We start from the raw sequence: 21,543 nt of genomic DNA, 5'->3' as shown, positions 1-21,543 counted from the left end.
GTCTGGATGATCCGTGCAAAAATTAGCAAGAATTGTTCAAATTATGGTACAAGCATGAAATTTGGCTGACAGGTAGAGTAAACAGTGCTGAACATTTTAGCAGGGGGTGCCAACCTGATCTCTCCTCGTATAGCAACAGTTGCTAGGTAACATATTTACCGTAGCAATCACCATTTTGTGGTGTTATCTACATTTTAAAAACTATATTTTGACTTCGAAGTGCCAATTTTACAATCACATATCAAGCATCGTTCCAACCATATACAGCAACAGTTGCTAAGCAACACATTTTCCATAGCAGCTATAGATAATATTACTAAATACAGCATCTGGTCATAATATTTGAATGGAAATGGTGAAAAAATAGGTCAAAGTATGGAACCTGGGAGTAAAATATATATCATAAGCCTAAAAATACATAGCAGTCAAAATAATATTATGAAAATACTTACCATGATTTTCTTATTTACGAGATAACTGGATATACTCATTTGATTTGCTAGTTCATTACGATTAACTTGCACGCCGAATAAAAGTACACAATTTTTCCTGCGCGCGCGCAGCATCTCCCTACGCACGTACTATCCCAAGATCATCACGCAAAAAGGCGTCCATTTCCTCTCATGAGCCTGAACGCAAGACATGTTGCCACGCAAGGCGAGGGGTCGGTGGGAGGGTTCAAATGAGTATATCCAGTTATCTCGTAAATAAGAAAATCATGGTAAGTATTTTCATAATTTACATCAATAACTGGGATATACTCATTTGATTTGCTAGACCAACACGGATTCAACGTGAAGGGAGGCATGTCTAGACTAAGAAAGTGCGTACAAAAATAGGGAGATGAAGACACGAAAGGCCGCTGCCTTAAGGACTGAGGAGGTAAATAAGGCCTCATGTGAAGAAAGGTCCTTAAGAACAAGGAATTAGAAGAGCGCCAAAAAGGCGGTCCTCAAGATGTCGTATACGACGATTCCATAGAAAGAGCCCAAGAAGAATGATACTATAATCTCATGGGCCCTCGGCCTAGTGTCAGAAGGAGAACATCATCACCAACTGACTTGATCGTTTCAACAATCCAGCGTGAAAAGATGTCTCGAGAAGCTGCCGCAAACGGCTCGCGCGACAAAACAACCAACTGCACAGAGTTGGGAATTGTCTGAAGAATGGCAAACAAAGACGAGGGTTAGAAGTAACACCTAATCTAAGCCAATCCCGGCAACGGTCCGGGAGCAATGCATAAGTATGCAAAGCTTTGTACTGTAAATGGTTATATATAAACAGATACAGGAGGGATCTCGACTGATAGACAGACAAAAGATACCCTGAAAACCGACCCAAGAGGGAGTTAGTCAAGCGTCAAGAACGACCGACAGGTGCCATGACGGACTAAGCCATACAAGCTCAACGTTTGAGAAAAACTTAAGAGGTTGTAAGATTCGGATTGAAGGTATTAATCATCCGTAACCGGAGGGATGATAATTGCCGATGATCAAAAAACGATCCGATTTTGTTGAAAATTTCGACAAGAATCGTGATCGGAAGACTGAAACTTGTACGGTTCAGTAAGTGATCCATCAATCAATCTAAGAAGGCGACAGCGGGGCTAATAAAAGCCACGGTCAAGTCACCGGCTTAATAATTTAAGCCAAGCCGCAACCATGCAAAAGTAAGGAATGCGAGATATCTCAGAAGCCCCCGCGTGGGAGAAGGCGCCCAGAATTCGATATCTGTCTCAAATGCGTGAGGGCAGAACATCTGCAGAATTCTGATAGAGAGCTGTGGCAGGACGTTTCCAGCGGTCCGAAAAGGACATGGAACGACAGGGAGTAAGGTTGAAGTAAACCACTCGTAAGGCAGTCAATGTGTCGAGAAAAGCGACTGAGTGCCATTCTGTTAATAAGAAAATGCCACGGACCTGCTGTCTATGTAGAATAGAACAGTCTGGTCAAAGCAGCTCAAACGGGCGTGCCGGAGAAAAACGCGGCACGCATCACGACATAATAAGTGTGATAGACAGCGGATCCCTTTTGTCCCGTACTAAATAAAACACCCGCCCGAGGGTGCAGTGCCCGCGGCGGGAGAGGTGGGCGGTGGTTTGGCTGAAGCCACCATCGCCGAGAGGGTCCGTAAGACTAGGCTACGATGGATGTCCGCTGAGCGGAGTAATCCCTAGTCGCAGCAAGCGTACGCCAGAGATGAGCTGGCGAACAATGTCTCTGTCATGATCTTACGTGTAAACGATGATCAAGAGATGTCGGTCAAGATGTTCTGAACCAACAGACAACGCCAGACATGATACCTCAACAGTTACGTTCCCGACGGAATCGAGTGAGGTAACAACGGCCCTGTCCTATCAAGGTTAGGGACGGAAACTGGCTAAGAGTGTCTAAGTCCTCGCTTGACGAAACAAGCGGAGGAGAAAGGCGACTTGAGGAAAATAATCACCAATAATTCCCTCAGTCTGCGATGAGAACCAGTTGTTTACGAAAACAGCCACAAGGCCTGGTTTCTCTGGTGATCGCAAGGGCAAGCACCGCCGGCGCCGGTTGCAACAGCATGGAACAGTCCGATATCGGTAAGATAAGGAGTTCCGAGAAACTGCGGGGGGCGGCAAAAATGACGCCCTAAGCAGCGGGGGATGAGAATCTATGCTTCTAAAAAGAAGAACTCCAGTGAAGTAAATCACTTTCATGGAGGGACTCATCCACAGTCGGCCCGAGAGAAAGCGGGTCGTGGTGATCGTGGTTAGACAGGCATAAGTATGCATACACACACGTATACATTTTATACATAAATGTATATCCACCACGATTACATCATCCTCGGTCACGCAGTGACCATGGTCACATACATAGCATGGAAGGAGGATGAAAGCAGCCTGCGAGGCGACTCAAGTGTGCCGATTGAAAAAGCTTCTAAAAAGAAGACAACTCGACACACGGGCACGGTAAATGCATCGACCGTAGCCCACTCCACACGAGGAAGCGGCGCAAGCTTGACCCACATAGAGGGCAGTCTATCGGATAGACTGTTTGAGCTCGACCGATGGCCTGGTGGCGGACAGTTTGGTGTGAACTCGCCGACCCGGCACGGTGGGTGCGTCCAGGAAGTAGGCATAGAAATGCCGACATAAAAAAGCTTGAAACAAGCCTGAACGCACGCACACAGCCGACAATCTAAAGAGATATATGGCTGTTTCTTTCCACCGAGATGATGCATACCCGACCGGGAAAGACTCTGGGAACAAGTTGTGAATGTCAACAGGAGGGGTATCTGGCATATAAATAGCCGATTCCCTCCGGGCGTTCGGTGCGGGTGCTGCCGGCGGGGTCCGGGGGGACGACCGATGATGGCAGCTCGGGCAGGGCTCGCACGAGCCGCCCGAATACGAGACAAATAGGTTACAAAATAACCATAATGCACCGGGTGGTGAAGGCATAGCGATTATTAAGTATAGGAGAACTATTAATCGCCGTGACATTCAGATCCGATATTTATGCTCATAAGCTCGGCAGAGCTACGAGATAGTGAGACATACCGCTGAGCGGTGATGGTGCTAATATCGGAGTCGCCCTCACTACAGCGGCGATCGCTGGAGGACGGGTGTCTGTACTAGCCCTGACTCTAACCTTACAAGGAAGAGAAGGAGTTAAAAGTAAAGACAGGGCACCCTTACTTTCGTATAGAAAGTGAGGTTCAGGCCAAAAGCTGACGGTCCCGTCGCCTGGGCGGACGGTCCGCGGGCGTGATAGGTTGCCCTCTCAAAAACAGCCAAACATTCTCATGAGAGAAGGAAGGCATGCGGTATGTTAGAAAATCTTACCTCTTACATCTACAGGCCCGCCTAGGGGGTAGAATGGAGAGAGTTACCGCTGAAAGAGCCGTTGCCGAAAGCGATGCCCGGTCAAACTGTGAGGCTTGACGTAGAGGGCAAATTCGGGAGTACCTGCATATTAATGGGGGATACCCATGCAGGTGAACTCGCCGACGGCTCCCCGGAGTGCGGGCTGGCGGGAGAAACTCAATCCGCTCAATGCCCGACACCGGCAATAAGACCGACAGAAAACAGCCAAGCGGCTGCAGCGACCAACTAGCGACATACGAGGGCTTGCCGACTTGCTGGGTGAGACCCATACGTCAGCAGCACCTGTGCATATCATGAAAACACCCGTGCGGGTGAAAAGGGCCGGCAATTTCAAAGAAAAGGGCCGGTGGCTGGTGCGAGGCTGTTGATAAGCCCAGCCGTCGCGTAGCGGCGGTCTGTAATGACGGAGAACACGAGGGTAAGAACCCGTAATGCTCGGAACGTGTTGATGCAACCTGTAAGGATGCAACGTCCAGCCGTCGGTCATCGAGAGCTTGCCGACATGTTGGCTTGAAAGCCGTATGTTGGAAGCACCTGCATGGAAACGGGGTCACCGTGTAGGTGAACAGCGTTTCAATAAAAGCCCGGCGTGAGAGGGCAGGTGACTGCTTGAACCGCACGGTGCTTAGCACGGCGGCTAAAGCTGACATGAAGCGGGAGTCTGGTGACATAATGGGGGCGATGCCCGTATGTCGATAACACCTGTGTATTAGCGGGAATTTCCCTTGCAGGTGCGTGAGCCGGCGAATCATGAAATTGCCGGTGACTCTCCGAGGTATGAGATGGCGAATGTCTGCTTGACCTGCCTGGTGTTTGACACGGCGGTTTTAGCTGACAGAGAGCATGAGGATAAAAATCTGTGATGCTCGAGGGCGTTCTGTTGTAACATGAAGTTACGACGCCTGACCATCGTCACAAGAATTAGAAAGAAAGGGTCTGCCCGCGAAGCGGGGTTAGCAACCTAGAATTTCTTCTTCTTCCTCTTCTATGCGGCCCCCGCCGGGGGGCAGAATAGGGCACAAGAGACAGGGGGGACGTGATATCTCGCATGAGAAAAATCACCCAAATCTGATCACGCCGTTTAGGCACATGAACGCTAATTCCACGGTTCCACCTTTAAGGGCACGTGGACGCGATTCCACAGTTCCACCCTGATCAGATAATCGTGAGATTGACGGAGTCGAGCTCACGTGTCTCTAGCGACTAGGGGCTGGTAGCCCTTTGCTAATGCTCCCTGAAGGAGACTGACAAAGCATCGAGCCTAGTCTGTGCCGGGAAAAGAGTCCCATGCTCTTAACCCGGACTTGTTGGACCCGATGGCCGGTGGGTAAAGCAGCCCTGGAGGAGTGAAGTTTTCTATACTAGTACCACACTCCCCAAAATAGGTTCAGGTCCCGTCGAGGGAGCCTTGGCTATCACCTTTCAGGCACGTGGCCGCTGCGCCACGGTTCCACCCTAAAACGCTCGGGTACGTGGGCGCGGTTCCACGGTTCCACCCTCTTGGGCACGTGGACGCAACTCCACGGTTCCACCCTCCTTTTTCCAAGGCACGTGGACGCAACTCCACGGTTCCACCCTTTATAGAGCCCATCGCAAAGGGTCTCACTCTCTTGCCCTCATACTCACCGCCGCTGATCACAGGAACAATAATACCATGTCTGGTTCTCTCCCAGCGGCAGGTTTGGAGTCATCAGGAGATGAGTCAAAAGAGCTCATCTATCTGGTAAGTTCTTAGCTGAAAGAACAAAAGGAGGGTCGAAAACAGAGAGGGGGCGGAGGGGTGGGTGGACAAGAAAGGTGACAAAGCAAGATCCTTATCAGAAATATTAATAATAAAATTAATAACTTCGGAAGAACAGGATCGACTTCTTAAAACTAAGTTTTTTTTTTTTTTTTTTTTTTTTTTTAAATCAATTACACGTAAACATGACGTTAATTAATTAAAAACAGAAACGTCTAAGTCCAAGGACGAAGAGCAGGATCAGCTAAGAAAAAAAAACACAAGTTTTTTTTTTTTTTTTTTTTTTTGACAAGGGTCAAAAGAAATAAGTAAAGGAGCTGATCTGAGAAAGGAAGAAGTAAAAACTTACTTCCCTAAAACTGGAAAGCCGAAAACTCATTAGCGAAAACTTTTTTAAAGGACGCTAATAGAAAACAGGGGGGCTTCCCAAAAAATTTTAAGAGAAAATTTTTTTTAAGACAATAAGTCTAAAAAAAAAAAAAATTCAATACAAAAATAATTATTAAAATTAATTAATAATTAAACAATTAACCAATTGGTTAATTAACAATTAATTAATTCATTAATTAATCAATCAATCAATAAATCAAACAAAAACAAAAGATTGATTGAGACAATCAACCAACTCACAAAGGAACAAGTTGAAAACAAGTTTGAGAACAAACAAGGACGACGCTTCTATCTGTCCCATAGCCTAAGCTGTGGGGAGGAAATAAAATCAATTCAATTCAAGACGAGGCAAAGGTGCAAGTCAAGAATAATAAAGAATTAAAAAGATTTGACGTCGTATCAATGCCTGCGGCACGCAGGAATAGTGCGCGGAGCTACGGGTAAGGGAAGCGGAAGCAACCCGTCTGTGAGAAAACGAAACTGACGTTCGGAACTCACAAGTTTATTTAAAGAAAAACGTGAATAATAATACGAATGCTCCATGCACTATGATTTAAATGAAATCAATCTAAAGCCGAAAGGCAAAGGATTGAAATAGGCTGTAAATACATAGATAAATATGTAAACAACGGACACTTTTTATAGAAAAGTGGGAGTGTACTTAGCTAACGTCTGATCACGGCGGCAGGCGAAAGTAAAAGAGGAAATGGACGCCTTTTTGCGTGATGATCTTGGGATAGTGCGTGCGTAGGGAGATGCTGCGTGCGCGCAGGAAAAATTGTGTACTTTTATTCGGCGTGCAAGTTAATCGTAATGAACTAGCAAATCAAATGAGTATATCCCAGTTATTGATGTAAATTATATACGCATGATAATAATGGTGTCTACATTGTAGGTGACAAACCTAATTTCTGATATGCATGCAAGTAATTTGATTTTTTTTCTCCATACTATTTATTCATACATGACACAGCTAACACACCGACAAAAATCATCACTGGGTCATTGAATGTGCTTACTATTTAATGATTATATAGGATCTCGCCTGTTATGAAAATGAGACAGGGTATTGCAGTGGATGAACTTTTAGGGAAGCTGAAATTTGATTGATATGAACTAATCGCTCCCAAATGACAAAGCATCATTGGGAAGCAACGGCGATTGATGCCCACACACTTACTTGTCGGTAAAGTTTTTATATTTTTGACTAACTTGAAGAGCATGTACAGTAGACCTGAAACAGCCTCAAGCATCATTGACTGTGTACTGTACATAGCATGCACAGTAGACCTGAAACAGCCTCAAGCATCATTGACTGTATGTTCACTGTATAGCATGTACAGTAGACCTGAAACAGCTTCAAGCATCATTGACTGTATATATGCATTGTACATAGCATGCACAGTAGACCCGAAACAGCCCCAAGCAGCATTGACTGTATGTTCACTGTATAGCATGGACAGTAGACCTGAAACGGCTTCAAGCATCGACTGCATGTACATGTACCACTTGTGAATACATCATGAAGCAGTACATTTGTTGATTATACAACAACACATTTTAATAGAAATGGTTATCTCTGTAATTGACACTAATCATTAACATCGCATCCTATCATGAAGATGAAGCGGTAATATGCAAGATCTTGTATGTTGTACCAGGACATCAAAAATTTTGGCTGGAAAATGGAAAGCAATGTAAAGGTGTTGGTACAGAGCTTTCCAACCTGCTTGAAATGACTTCTTTCATCATTCTTGCCCATCATATTTCAGCATCTTTAAACAAAACAAAACAAAAACTAATGATTCTAATCCCAAGTTTACTAGAAGCAATTGCCACTGTATGTATCTCTTTTATTTTATCATAATTCTGGGCACTTGAGCCATAATTTACATTATATTTTGCAACAGTTTCTAGATGATGAAGGAAAATAAATCAATTATATATACACTGTTATTTCCAATAGCTTGGGACTTTGGGTAGAATTCTAGCGAATTAATCGAACATGCATTTTACGTGTCGCACATGCCTTCTCAGAGTAGGGCATATATTTAGTCCAAAATTTAAGTTAAGACTATCTGGGTTAATCATAAGTGCGGGAAAGCAAGACTACTGTGAAACATGCAGTATGCTCGACAAATAATAGCAGATGCAACAGAGGAATATATCAAGAAAGTTACAGTCATCATCCTCTTTGGTGGGACAATTACTTGTTCATCAATCAAAATGAAAGAAACATTTCTCTCTATAAGGAAATTATATTGCGAGACAAGGTGGTAATGCCATCAGCAGAATCATTTCCATCTGAGTTGGACATGCCAAGAAGTATTGGAGGTATATGGAAAGAAGAAGCATATCAGAACTTCATGCTTATGTTTTGTGGTATGGATCGCGTCGAGCCAACCTGATATCATAAGTGCTTCATATACGTAGGTGACAAAGTCAGATGCCTATAGTCCTGCAAGATCTATCACGTCATGATCGATCTTGAAGCTGCAAGATCCCGGCCAAAATACCTGCAATTGGAACTAACAGGTCAAATTAACTTCTGCACATGCTTTCAAGCTAGCCATGGATCCTGGAGCTGCAGGACTGATCCAGGTCAAAACACCTGTAAACAGAAAGGACAGGTCTAAATCAACTTCTGCAGGATCGAGCCATGATAGATCTATCATATAGCTGCAGAATCCAGGTCAACATGCCTAGAAATGGAACTGACATGTCCAAATCATCTCTAGCAAGATCTTTCACGTCATGATAGATCCCAGAGCTAAATTATTAATCCAGGTCAAGACACTTGGAATAGGAACTGACAGGTCCAAATCAACCTCTACAGAAGTCACAATGGATCATGTAGCTGCAGGATCCAGACCAACACCCCTAGAAACGGAACTGATGGTCTAAATCGAATCGTACAAATCTTTCAATTGATGTTAAGTCCTGGAGCTGCAGGATTAATCCAGGTCAAAACACCTAGAAAAAATGGACAGGTCCAAATCAGCTTCTGCACAAGCTTTCAAGTCATGATAGATCACTGAGCTGCAGGATCCAGGCCACCACGCCTGAAAACAGAACTGGCTGGTCCAAATCAACTGTTGCGAAATCTTTCACGTGATGACACGTCCTGGAGCTGCAGGATTGTTTCAGGTCAAAACACCTGGAAAAAGAACGGACAGGTCCAAATCAACTTCAGCAGGATCAAGTCATTTAGCTCCAGGATCCAGACCAGCATGCCTATATAGAAACAGATCTGACTGGTCTAAATTACCTCTAGCAAGATCTTTAACGTCATGATAGATCGTGGAGCTGCAGGATTGTTCCAGGACAAAACACCTGGAATCGGAACTAACATATACAAATCAACTTCTGCAGAAGCCATGATAGATCATGTAGCTGCAGGAACCAGGCCAACAGGCAAGGAATGGCACTGAATGGTCCCAATCGATTCTAACAGATCTTTCACGTCATGATAGATCCCGCAGCTGCGCAGGATTGATCTAAGTCAAAACGCCTGATCAAACTCAACTCCTGCCCGTGGCATTCGGTTTGGGAACGGCATGGAGAACTAATATGATCTTCATTGCAGGCTACGGAAGGGAGTGGGTAAACCAAGGCAAAGTGTGTTGGCTTTCAAGCGAACGACTACTGTTAGCAAGGGATAAAGTGGTATCCAAGCACTCATTTGAAAATTAACTTCTGGCAAGATTTCGGTGTTTGAAATAATTCTAAACTTTAGTTGACTCAATCAATTCTTGGTGGTCATCTCTTCTTGGTTATCTCTCCAAGATCAGAGATATTAAGGTTATAAGTACCCATGACCTCCTGGGGAGTTCTTGTAACCGTTCTTCTACAAGAGTGATATTGTAGAATTCTTCCAAGGGTCAATATTTTACATATGTTTACGTTAATCCATAATATGGTTTCCAAATGGATAAAGATTGGTGTTAAAGGTGAAGTTCTTTTAACATGCAATAAGTATTATTATACCAATAATATGGAACCCATAGACATCGTCTTTGGAACTATGAACCATATCATGAGGTAGTTTAATTTCTGCAAGGTTTTACTTTTTAAGCATCTATTAGTACCTCTATGATTGACACATTAATAATCTCACCACACGGCCTTTAACCACTGGTTGCTACAGAAAACATAATTTACTTAGCAACTGGTACTTCGCATCCATGGGCTTGTATACATAGTTCTTTGGTTGTTGTGATTAATGCATTTAATGCATTAATGCTTTAATAGAAAAGATGTGATTCATAGAAATTATAATCCTAAAAGATACCCTATAATAATTGTTACCGTGGAAAATGTTACTTAGCAACGGTTTCTATGGTGCTCATTAGGTCTACCTATGGAAACATTCATCATATGATGAATCTACGGGCCAAATTTAATTTCTGAGCTATTCTGAGTAGATTATAATGATCTGAACTAAGATAAAGAATTTGTTGCTACGGAAGAGGGTCACTTAGCAACCGTTGCTATGAATAAATGGATCAAAACTGTTGTGATACAAAGGAACATGCTTTAGATTAAAATTTGTATGACATATCGCTTGTGAAAATGTTACTCAAGCCCAATTAAGCTCAGTTACTAAGGTAAATATGTTACCTAGCAACTGTTGCTATGTTTGGTGAACTCACGTTCATTGGCACTCCCTGCTAAAAATGTTTAGAATAACTTACTCTACCTTTGTGCCAATTTTTATGCTTGTACCATTTTCTGAACATTTTTTTCACCAATCACCTAGACTATTTAAGTATTCATTTAATTGTTTGATTGTTGACAGAGCGGTAGGAGCTTCGAGCCATTGCCTTCGCCAAGTTCAAAGATCATCAGGAACTTCACAAAGGCAACGACAGTGATGTAATTAACATTGTCTGATTTGTTCAGTAGTGGATATTGCACCTGTAGACTCTGCTTAAGGAGAGTTTCAAGCCTCAGCAAGAACATCAAACTTCTTCATGGGTGGCACGGTATAAACCAACCTGGGTGATGTTTCATAAAGCTGTTCGTAAAGTTACGCAGACCTTTACGCATGACTGAAACTAATTCTTAGGTGCTAAATCAGTTACATAGGGATATCATTTAGCACAAGTAATGATCACCAGTCGTGTGTAAAGTCACTTGAAACTTACAAACAGCTTTATAAAACGGGCCCCAGGTCTTCTTCGTGATAGTGTCCACTATATTACTAACTAAAGTTCTCTTTCTCTTTCACAAGTTCTTCATGCTCAATCTTCGATTCCAGCTTCAAAATCCTTTTGGCAAGGTCATGGACACATTAATTTTTACAACCTCCAAAAAATATGAACAAATCATTCCTATTTACAACATTGTGGTCAGGAATTTCCTGATAAATAGAAAATAAAACAGTCTTACAGAGAGCTACAAGGTGTACAACAAATGCCAGTTGTTAGTTTTGATTTGATGAATCATAATTCAAGAACAAGAAAAACAACATAAGTTATCGGCAGGTAAGAGACAAAAATGTACATGTAACTTGCTTTTTATTCAACCCCTGAGTAAGATCTTGGTCGTGAATGAAATACAAAGATTGCCCATGAATTAATGATAGAATTGGATTTTTACTTACACTTAATTTTGATCTTGATACACCTGAAGTTTTCTTGGTTTGGACTGAAGACTGTTTGGATTGCTGGAAGAAATGAAAATCATTTATTATTATTATTGTTGTACACTTTGTTGTACACAAGCAAATGAGAGGCTGTATGTCAAACAATCATACCATTGCACATGTACCGTCCAATATGTATCATTACACAGACTCATTATATGATTCTTTATTTTCATAGATAGGAAAACAATATTGTTCATATTTCGCTAACTTCCAAGTTGTACATAACAAAATCATCATCACAATCACCACCACTACCATCATTATCATCATCATCACCATAACCATCATCAACGATGTTAGAGATTCAACCTTCCCCCTCAAGTGTATTCTTAATCCTTTGTATTATGTAATGCACAATAGTGCTCTGGAGTGAATAGTGAGTAGTTAGGCTCAGTGGTTAGGCTCCATCGCACTTAATTGTAATTAACATACTCAGCATTTTTGAACTGGGTGGGTTGCCTGTTTTAGCAGGAGTACCTCACTATCTGCACAGCTTTCACACAGGCAGGACCTATTGGTCCTTGGGTCCAGTTGGGTGATTGGAAATGGAGAGTTAGAGTTTTAAGCCAAACACTTGCGCTGCAATAAAACTATATTCCAGAGTCAAGATTCACTAAACCAACATGGAGGCCTGTTCCTGATTTCCTGCATTTAGTCATCCCAGTCAAACTGTAAGTTTAGTTGTTTTTTTGTCTCATTTATGTCTTGGATTTTTATTATTCATTGAGAATAACAAAAGGTCAAAGAAAACCTCTAAAATGTGAAATGTGAAAGATGCTTAACTATATTTTTTCATTAAAAGATTATTATATGTCAACAAGAATTCCATCTGTTGAAATATTGAAAGGTCTTAAAATGATATTCTTAAAATATATAAGAAACTTTGCTTTTCCTAAGCATTAATGGATTATGGAAAGTGTTTCTCATGTCATGGAATTTCTTTGTATGAAATGTTAGATTTAAGAGAAATGATGATGCTTTCTTTTCAATGACCGAATTATGTCATTCTAGATTATACTTGAATACTTGAATTAAGCTAGGGAAATGATGTTTCCTTGAATATAGATAACCTATTATGTTATGGTTATTGTCCTATATGTATTCCGTAGACTTTTTAAGTTTTGGAAATTGTTTAATTGTAGATGGGTTCTTCTTCATCTACCTGGGAGTTCACCCAATGCTTCTTCAGAAGTAAAGAAGTCTGGCAGCTCATTTTCAGCCATTGACCAGACCAGTCAAGAGTAGGAGTAAAGGTTTATTAGAGGGCACCCACCAAGAACGGACAGCACCCTCGCTGACAAGATCTGATGATGGTCGTTTATCATCGCTCGTTTTACTCATTCGTTACTCCTCATGAATTTTTAGCAGGAAGCAACAGTTGATTAAAGTGGGTTATTTTATTTATACCCTCCAGAGACTTAAAGCATTGTTTTGTAACCATATATATACTATTGTGTAACTTCCTTCGAGTTGAATATATTTTTGTTATTATTGTTTATCTTCAGTTTATTCTGGTCCACCAAAACCAGAAGATTGAATTTAAATGTTGGAAGTTGAAGCCGGAAAACGAGTAATAAAACTAAACATATTTTATTTGTTGAACTAAATAATAATTGTCTTCCATGGTCATTTATTTAGTTTTACAGTAGTGAGTTGAGAGAGTCACCATTCGACACAAGTTATGTCCATTTGAATTTATTCAGGTGTGACATTTTTGGGGGCTTGTCCGGGAGTCGAACCCGGGACCTCTCGCAGAATTAGGTTTCCTCTTATACTTCTTTATTACCAAAAGTGAAATAGATATTCTCATTTTGTGAAGTACAAATTTGGAATTTTTCTACCTAAGAATATTCACAGATTGTTCTTGGACATTATTTTTGCTTTGTATAATGGGATATATTAGATATTATCAAGTCAAAGCAGGATACTCCATAGAATGTAATTTCATGTGAATATTATTTACCGTTTTGATCGTTAATGCTACTTCTCTTTGAATGTTTTGTATTCTCTTCAATAATAGGAATAGTTGTGATTTGGTGATTAGAACGGAAATCGGATGCAAGTCTTCCAAGTCGGTTAAAGTGTTCTTGATTCTTTGGTAAGTAATCATTTTGCGTAACTTTGCGCGAGTGTTTGGAAGAAGTTATTTTCTCAGATAGAATTTTAACCTTTTGATACAATAGTCCTGCCTGGTTAAGTTTTCATAATGGATTCTATTGATGAAAAATTGATTAACTTAGGTAAGGAGTTAGGATTAGTGGGTAAAGACTTGTTGGATTTCATTAAGGATAGAGAACAACAAGCAAGAGAAGAGAGAGCAACTGTAAGGGAAGATAGGAGACAGGAAATTGAGTTAAAGCAGTTAGAGGAAAATATATTAGATAAACAGTTGGCCTTAGTGCAGGCTAATAAGGGTAATGAATCCCAGTTAGGAAATAACAGTATGCGAACCCATAGTTTGACAAAAGTCCCAAAGTTACCTCACTTTGACGAAAGTAGGGATAACATAGATGCATACCTAGAGCGTTTTGAAAGGTACGCAAATAGTCAGAAATGGCAAAGTGATTGTTGGGCCATTAATTTAGGTGCACTTCTACAGGGGAAGGCCCTAGAAGTCTACAGTAGGTTGGCACCAGATGAAGCTGCTAAGTATTCAACTCTCAAGGACGCCCTCCTTCGTAGATACCAGATGTCTGCAGATGACTTCCGGAAGAAGTTCTACAGAGCAACTCCAGAGACAGGAGAGTCTGTTGGTCAGTTTATGGCGAGGTTAGAACATTACTTCGAGAGATGGGTAGATCTGACAGATACAGCCAAATCATTTGAAGGGTTGAAAGATTTGATAATTAGACAGCAGTTCTTAGAGCAGATAAATCCAGGATTAGCTATTTACCTGAGAGAGCGTACTCCTCAGTCGACAAGGGAAATGACTGAAACTGCTCAGATTTATATTTCAGCACATGGTGGTCATTTCAAGGGTCCAAGAAAGGAAACCAAAGTAATGACACCTCATAAGTCTGAAACAAAGAGTGATGGTTTTCATAGGGAAAAGCCTAAGGGCCGAAAGCAAATTGGTCCTTGCTATCTGTGTGATCAAATGGGTCACCTTGCAAGAAATTGTAAGTCAAGTTCTAAATCAAAACCTGAGAAGGGTGGAAGTTTTGTAGATATTGGGTCCAAAACCAATAAACATAGGAAGTCTTCAGGTAAGACTAAATCTCATGATCCATGTCCTACGTGTTCTTCTTCTAAAGATTTAGGTGATGGCAGTGATACATCCCAGCTTGAGAGTGGGCTGTTTGTCATGATGTCTGCCTCAGGTATGGACCAGACAAGACCTACGAGGAAACAGAGGAAGAAACAGAAGGAGAAAATATCTGAGATGTGTGCGACTTGTAAAGGTAAGTTACGCGAACTAATGCCTGTTACTGATGGTATTGTGAATTCTCAGACAGTTTCTGTTCTTAGAGACACAGGGTGTACTTGTGTTGTGATTCGGAAGAAACTAGTCAAGAAGGATCAGATGACTGGGAAATACAAGCTGTGTATTCTCATTGATGGTACGGTACGTTGGTATCCTACGGCCACGATACATATTGATTGTCCGTTTTTTGTAGGAACCGTTGTGGCGCTTTGTGTACGAGCACCACTGTTTGATGTTATTGTAGGAAATATCCAGAATGTTCTTCCTCCAGATGCGCCGAATCCAAATTGGGGAATGCCGACATCAGGTAATGTTGTCACAGATAATGCTTTGTCTGAGGTGGGGATGGCTGTTGAGACGAGGTCACAGGTTAAAGCTGCTGAGAGAAAGCAAGCTCCTTTGAAGGTAATGTCTCCCATTCCAGAAGTTTCTCCACAGGATATACAGGAAGCACAGTTAGCAGATCCTACACTTAAGAAGGCAAGAGAACTTGCTGAGACCGAGGATGGTAGCAAAGAAGGTAAGAGAAATTATTTTTTCTTTCAGGATGGTTTGCTGCATAGAGTTTTCCAACCAAGTAGTGTTGTGAATGGAAACCAGGTTGTGCAACTTGTTGTGCCTAAGCCCTATCGGAAGGTTGTTATGAAACTGGCACATGAAGGTATTATGGGTGGACATCAGGGTGTCAAAAAGACTTCAGATAAGATAATGTTGAGTTTCTTTTGGCCAGGATTACAAGCAGATGTGAGTAGATTCTGCCAGTCGTGTGATATCTGTCAGAGAACTATTAGCAAGGGAAGGGTCCCACGAGTTCCTCTTGGCAAGATGCCAATTATCGATGTTCCATTCAAGAGAATAGCTGTTGATTTGATAGGACCGATTCAACCTATCACTTCCAGGAAGAATAGGTATATTCTTACAGTGGTTGATTGTGCTACTAGGTACCCAGAGGCGGTAGCCTTGCCCAACATAGAGACAACTACTGTTGCAGAGGCACTTGTTCAGATTTTCTCCAGAGTCGGTGTACCACAGGAGATTTTGTCAGATCGGGGCACTCAGTTCACCTCTGATCTTATGAAGGATATTGGGAAGTTGCTTTCAATAAAGCAAATGATGACGACCCCATATCACCCTGCCTGCAATGGGCTCGTTGAACGATTCAACGGCACGTTGAAGAAGATTTTACGAAGAACTTGTTCAGACCGTCCCTCTGATTGGGATCGGTATCTCGCACCTATTTTGTTTGCTTACAGGGAGGCTCCTCAGGCTTCTATGGGTTTCTCACCTTTCGAACTCCTGTATGGACGCACTGTAAGAGGACCCTTAATGATTCTCAAGGAACTTTGGACGGGTAAGCAGCAGAATGAGGAGTTGAAATCAACCTACCAGTATGTAGTCGAGCTGAAGGAACGACTGGAATCGACGTTAGAGGTTGCACAGCAAGAGCTGAGGAAGTCGATGGAAAGAAGTTCAAAGTACTACAACTCGAAGAGTAGGGAGAGAAGATTTCAGGTAGGAGATCAAGTTTTGTTGTTGTTACCTACTGAACACAACAAATTGTTAGTACAGTGGAAAGGTCCATTCACTGTTGTGCACAAGCTCAGTGATCAGGATTATAGGTTAGACATTAATGGAAAACTTAAGACTTTCCATGCTAATTTGTTGAAACGTTATATCAGCAGAGAAGAAGACAGAGAAGAGTCTTTGACGGGTGATGAAGATCCAGCGGTTAGCGCTCAAGCTGTTGTCGTGACCGAGGATGATGACAGTGAAGCTAGTCCGATGTCAGGGAAGCTCAAGTCCATCAGTATTCATCTCCCTCCACTTGAAGCAACTGAGACGACAGAAGATGTTTCAGTGTGCAAGAACTTATCTAAGAAGCAGAAGCGTGAAGTAAAGTCTTTGTTACTTGATTACAGGGAAGTCCTTACTGATCTTCCAGGAGAGTGTAAGTTGGGCACTCATTCAATCAAGCTGACTACAGATGAGCCAGTACGTCAGAGACCATACCCCACTGCACATGCTCGCAAGAACACAATTGAGGAAGAAGTCAAGAAGATGCTCGAGATGGGAGTGATTGAGCAGTCTGAGTCTCCTTATTCATCGCCAATTGTGTTAGTTGGAAAAGCTGATGGGACAAACCGTTTCTGCGTAGATTTTCGTCGATTGAATCGAGTGACAGTGTTCGACGCAGAACCCATTCCCAACAGTGATGAGATTTTCGCAAGTCTATCAGGATGTAAGTACTTCTCAAAAGTAGATCTATCTAAAGGGTACTGGCAGATTCCCTTATCCGAGGATGCTAAAGAGAAGACTGCATTCCGTAGTCCAAGTGGACTGTACCAGTTTTGCAGGATGCCTTTCGGTCTTGTTAATGCGCCGGCAACGTTCAGTCGGGTAATGAGATCACTGCTCAAAGGTATGCCTTGCGTTCATAACTACTTGGATGACATACTCATCCATACTCGTACATGGGAGGAACATCTCCATGTTCTTGGAGAAGTCTTCAACAGACTTCGTTCAGCTGGTTTGACGGCACGGCCAAGTAAGTGTCAAATAGGATGTAACCAGATTGAATATCTAGGCCACATCGTGGGAGAGGACAAGCTTCTACCGATGCAAGACAAGGTGGAAAAGATTCGCAACGCTCCACCGCCAGAGACAAAGAAGCAGATGAGATCGTTCATCGGGATGATCAACTACTACCGCAAGTTTATCCCTGATTTTGCATCAATTGCAGCTCCTCTGACAGACAAGACCAAAGGTCGTCAGCCCAACAAGCTTGTTTGGAGTGAATCAGACAAGAAGGCTTTTCAGCAGTTGAAAGACTGTTTGTCTACAGCTCCAGTTCTTTGCTTAGCTGATGTCGCTAAGCCCTTCATCATTCGCACTGATGCCTCGTCAACAGGTATCGGAGCAGTTCTCTTTCAAGAAAAAGAAGAAGGAAAACGCCCTGTTGCTTATGCCAGCAGAAAGTTACTTCCCAGGGAGCAAGCGTACTCTGCCATTGAACGCGAATGTCTCGCAATCGTTTGGGGAATTAGTAAATTTCAGGTATACCTAGATGGACGAGAGTTCATATTGGAGACAGATCACAAACCCCTCGTCTACCTTAACCAGTCTAAGTCGACTAATAGTAGAATCATGAGGTGGGCTTTATCTCTCCAACCTTACAGGTTCCATATTGAAGCTATACCAGGTTCGGAGAATGTTGGCGCGGATTTTCTCAGCAGGGCAGTTTGAGTTTAAATTAAGTTTAAGTAAAGCAAGAGAGCTTAGATTTATTTCTATGTCAATCCACTTTTGGGGATAGATTGAATATTTAATGTAAATATGAAATATTTTCTTAAGGAGGGGGTGATGTTAGAGATTCAACCTTCCCCCTCAAGTGTATTCTTAATCCTTTGTATTATGTAATGCACAATAGTGCTCTGGAGTGAATAGTGAGTAGTTAGGCTCAGTGGTTAGGCTCCATCGCACTTAATTGTAATTAACATACTCAGCATTTTTGAACTGGGTGGGTTGCCTGTTTTAGCAGGAGTACCTCACTATCTGCACAGCTTTCACACAGGCAGGACCTATTGGTCCTTGGGTCCAGTTGGGTGATTGGAAATGGAGAGTTAGAGTTTTAAGCCAAACACTTGCGCTGCAATAAAACTATATTCCAGAGTCAAGATTCACTAAACCAACATGGAGGCCTGTTCCTGATTTCCTGCATTTAGTCATCCCAGTCAAACTGTAAGTTTAGTTGTTTTTTTGTCTCATTTATGTCTTGGATTTTTATTATTCATTGAGAATAACAAAAGGTCAAAGAAAACCTCTAAAATGTGAAATGTGAAAGATGCTTAACTATATTTTTTCATTAAAAGATTATTATGTGTCAACAAGAATTCCATCTGTTGAAATATTGAAAGGTCTTAAAATGATATTCTTAAAATATATAAGAAACTTTGCTTTTCCTAAGCATTAATGGATTATGGAAAGTGTTTCTCATGTCATGGAATTTCTTTGTATGAAATGTTAGATTTAAGAGAAATGATGATGCTTTCTTTTCAATGACCGAATTATGTCATTCTAGATTATACTTGAATACTTGAATTAAGCTAGGGAAATGATGTTTCCTTGAATATAGATAACCTATTATGTTATGGTTATTGTCCTATATGTATTCCGTAGACTTTTTAAGTTTTGGAAATTGTTTAATTGTAGATGGGTTCTTCTTCATCTACCTGGGAGTTCACCCAATGCTTCTTCAGAAGTAAAGAAGTCTGGCAGCTCATTTTCAGCCATTGACCAGACCAGTCAAGAGTAGGAGTAAAGGTTTATTAGAGGGCACCCACCAAGAACGGACAGCACCCTCGCTGACAAGATCTGATGATGGTCGTTTATCATCGCTCGTTTTACTCATTCGTTACTCCTCATGAATTTTTAGCAGGAAGCAACAGTTGATTAAAGTGGGTTATTTTATTTATACCCTCCAGAGACTTAAAGCATTGTTTTGTAACCATATATATACTATTGTGTAACTTCCTTCGAGTTGAATATATTTTTGTTATTATTGTTTATCTTCAGTTTATTCTGGTCCACCAAAACCAGAAGATTGAATTTAAATGTTGGAAGTTGAAGCCGGAAAACGAGTAATAAAACTAAACATATTTTATTTGTTGAACTAAATAATAATTGTCTTCCATGGTCATTTATTTAGTTTTACAGTAGTGAGTTGAGAGAGTCACCATTCGACACAAGTTATGTCCATTTGAATTTATTCAGGTGTGACAAACATTATCATCACCATCATCATTACTATCATAACTATCACCATCATCATCATCATAGTCATTACTATCATCATAAGGACCCCCACCATCATCATATTACTATCAAAACCATCGGCATGACCATGTTCGGATACTGACTTCTGTTACTGTTAGAAACTATTCTGCCTCATCCATGGTTGGATAGATCAATTTGATTTCTATGCATGATTCAGTCAATAAGGTTTGAAACACTTCTACATGTACATGTATATAGCTTCTTTTCTCAGAAACTTTTCTTTGAAAAGTTATCCAAATTCCAAGTAACAAAATGTACTCTTTGTGTTACATACATGTAATGTCGGTGGTCATCCGAACCGTCATATCACACATATGACAGTGCAAACACATTTCAGAGAAATTAAACTTCAATGTTTACTATAATTTCCACTAGGCCTGATAGTGATAGGAAAATTCAATCCATCAAAGCGTTCCATCAGTTTGCTGACAATCACTTGAATATTCGCCAGATGTTGATTTCTGATTTGAGACATTCGATTATCAAAAATACATGGCTAAGTGCAAGATATCAAATTTATGCTAAACTTTAACGAATTCCAAACATTGTAACTCTTTCAAAAAAAGACAAAGCCGCAGCGACCACGCACAATTCATACGTGTTGATGTGCAAGTCCCGGGGGGGGGGGGGGTGGGGGGGCACTCAGTATATAATGCATAGTGGGATGTGACCCGACAATTGCTCCGCCGACATCTGCTCCACCGACAATTGCTACGTAAAATACGACAACTGCTCCGCCGACAATTGCTCCGGACAGTTGCTCTGTCGACACTTGCTCCGCCGATATTTGCTCCGTCGACACTTGCTCCGTCGACACTTGCTCCGCCTACATCTGCTCCGCCGACATCTGCTCCGCCGAAAATTGCTCCGCCGACATCTGCTCCGCCGATATTTGCTCCACCGACATCTGCTCCGCCGACATCTCCTCCGCCGAAAATTGCTCCGCCGATATCTGCTCTGCCAAAATCAATATTTGCTCCGCCGAAAATGGCTCCGCCGCACATTGCTCCGATAATGCGACGACTATTTATTTATTTATTCGTACTTTCATGCGCATAACAATTGTAGCACAGGCTGAAGACGTCAATTTACAAATTTGTATATTATAATATATTGCAAAGTAAATTCAAACTATGCTTGCATGACATACACAGGGGCCGCGGAACGGTTTTCAAAATGGGGGGCTGACCATGCTAAAAATCACAATCATATGATAATTTTTACGTTTTTGTACACGATTTTAAAAAAAAAGTTCCGCGGCCCCTGATACATAACATAGAAAGAAATAGAATAAGAGGGATAAGCACAAAGGAGGGATAGATATTCTTAATTCTTATTTATGGGGGTGGCATTTTGTGTAAGTTTTATTACGTGACTGGTGATTAAAATGAAAAAAAAAATGCGCGTGCTCATGTAATAATTATGACAGTACAAAAAAACTTAGATATACCCCATTCTTAGCGTCAAAATCGCTCTGGCTAAATATGCTCCGAAGTGTAGACATATGCTCCAGGTGAAATTCAACGGTACCCCAACTTATTTATCGAAAACCTGTACTGTAGTCATGCAAAATGTTTACTATCGGCAAATTTTGTCCCTCACAAACATGACCAAGACATTCAGTAAGTAAAAATTAA

This window comes from Lytechinus pictus, unplaced genomic scaffold (assembly GCF_037042905.1).
Source record: "Lytechinus pictus isolate F3 Inbred unplaced genomic scaffold, Lp3.0 scaffold_20, whole genome shotgun sequence".
Classification (NCBI taxonomy): Eukaryota; Metazoa; Echinodermata; class Echinoidea; order Temnopleuroida; family Toxopneustidae; genus Lytechinus; species Lytechinus pictus.
The sequence above is the reverse complement of the archived record's forward strand: the minus strand, read 5'-3'. Positions refer to the sequence as shown.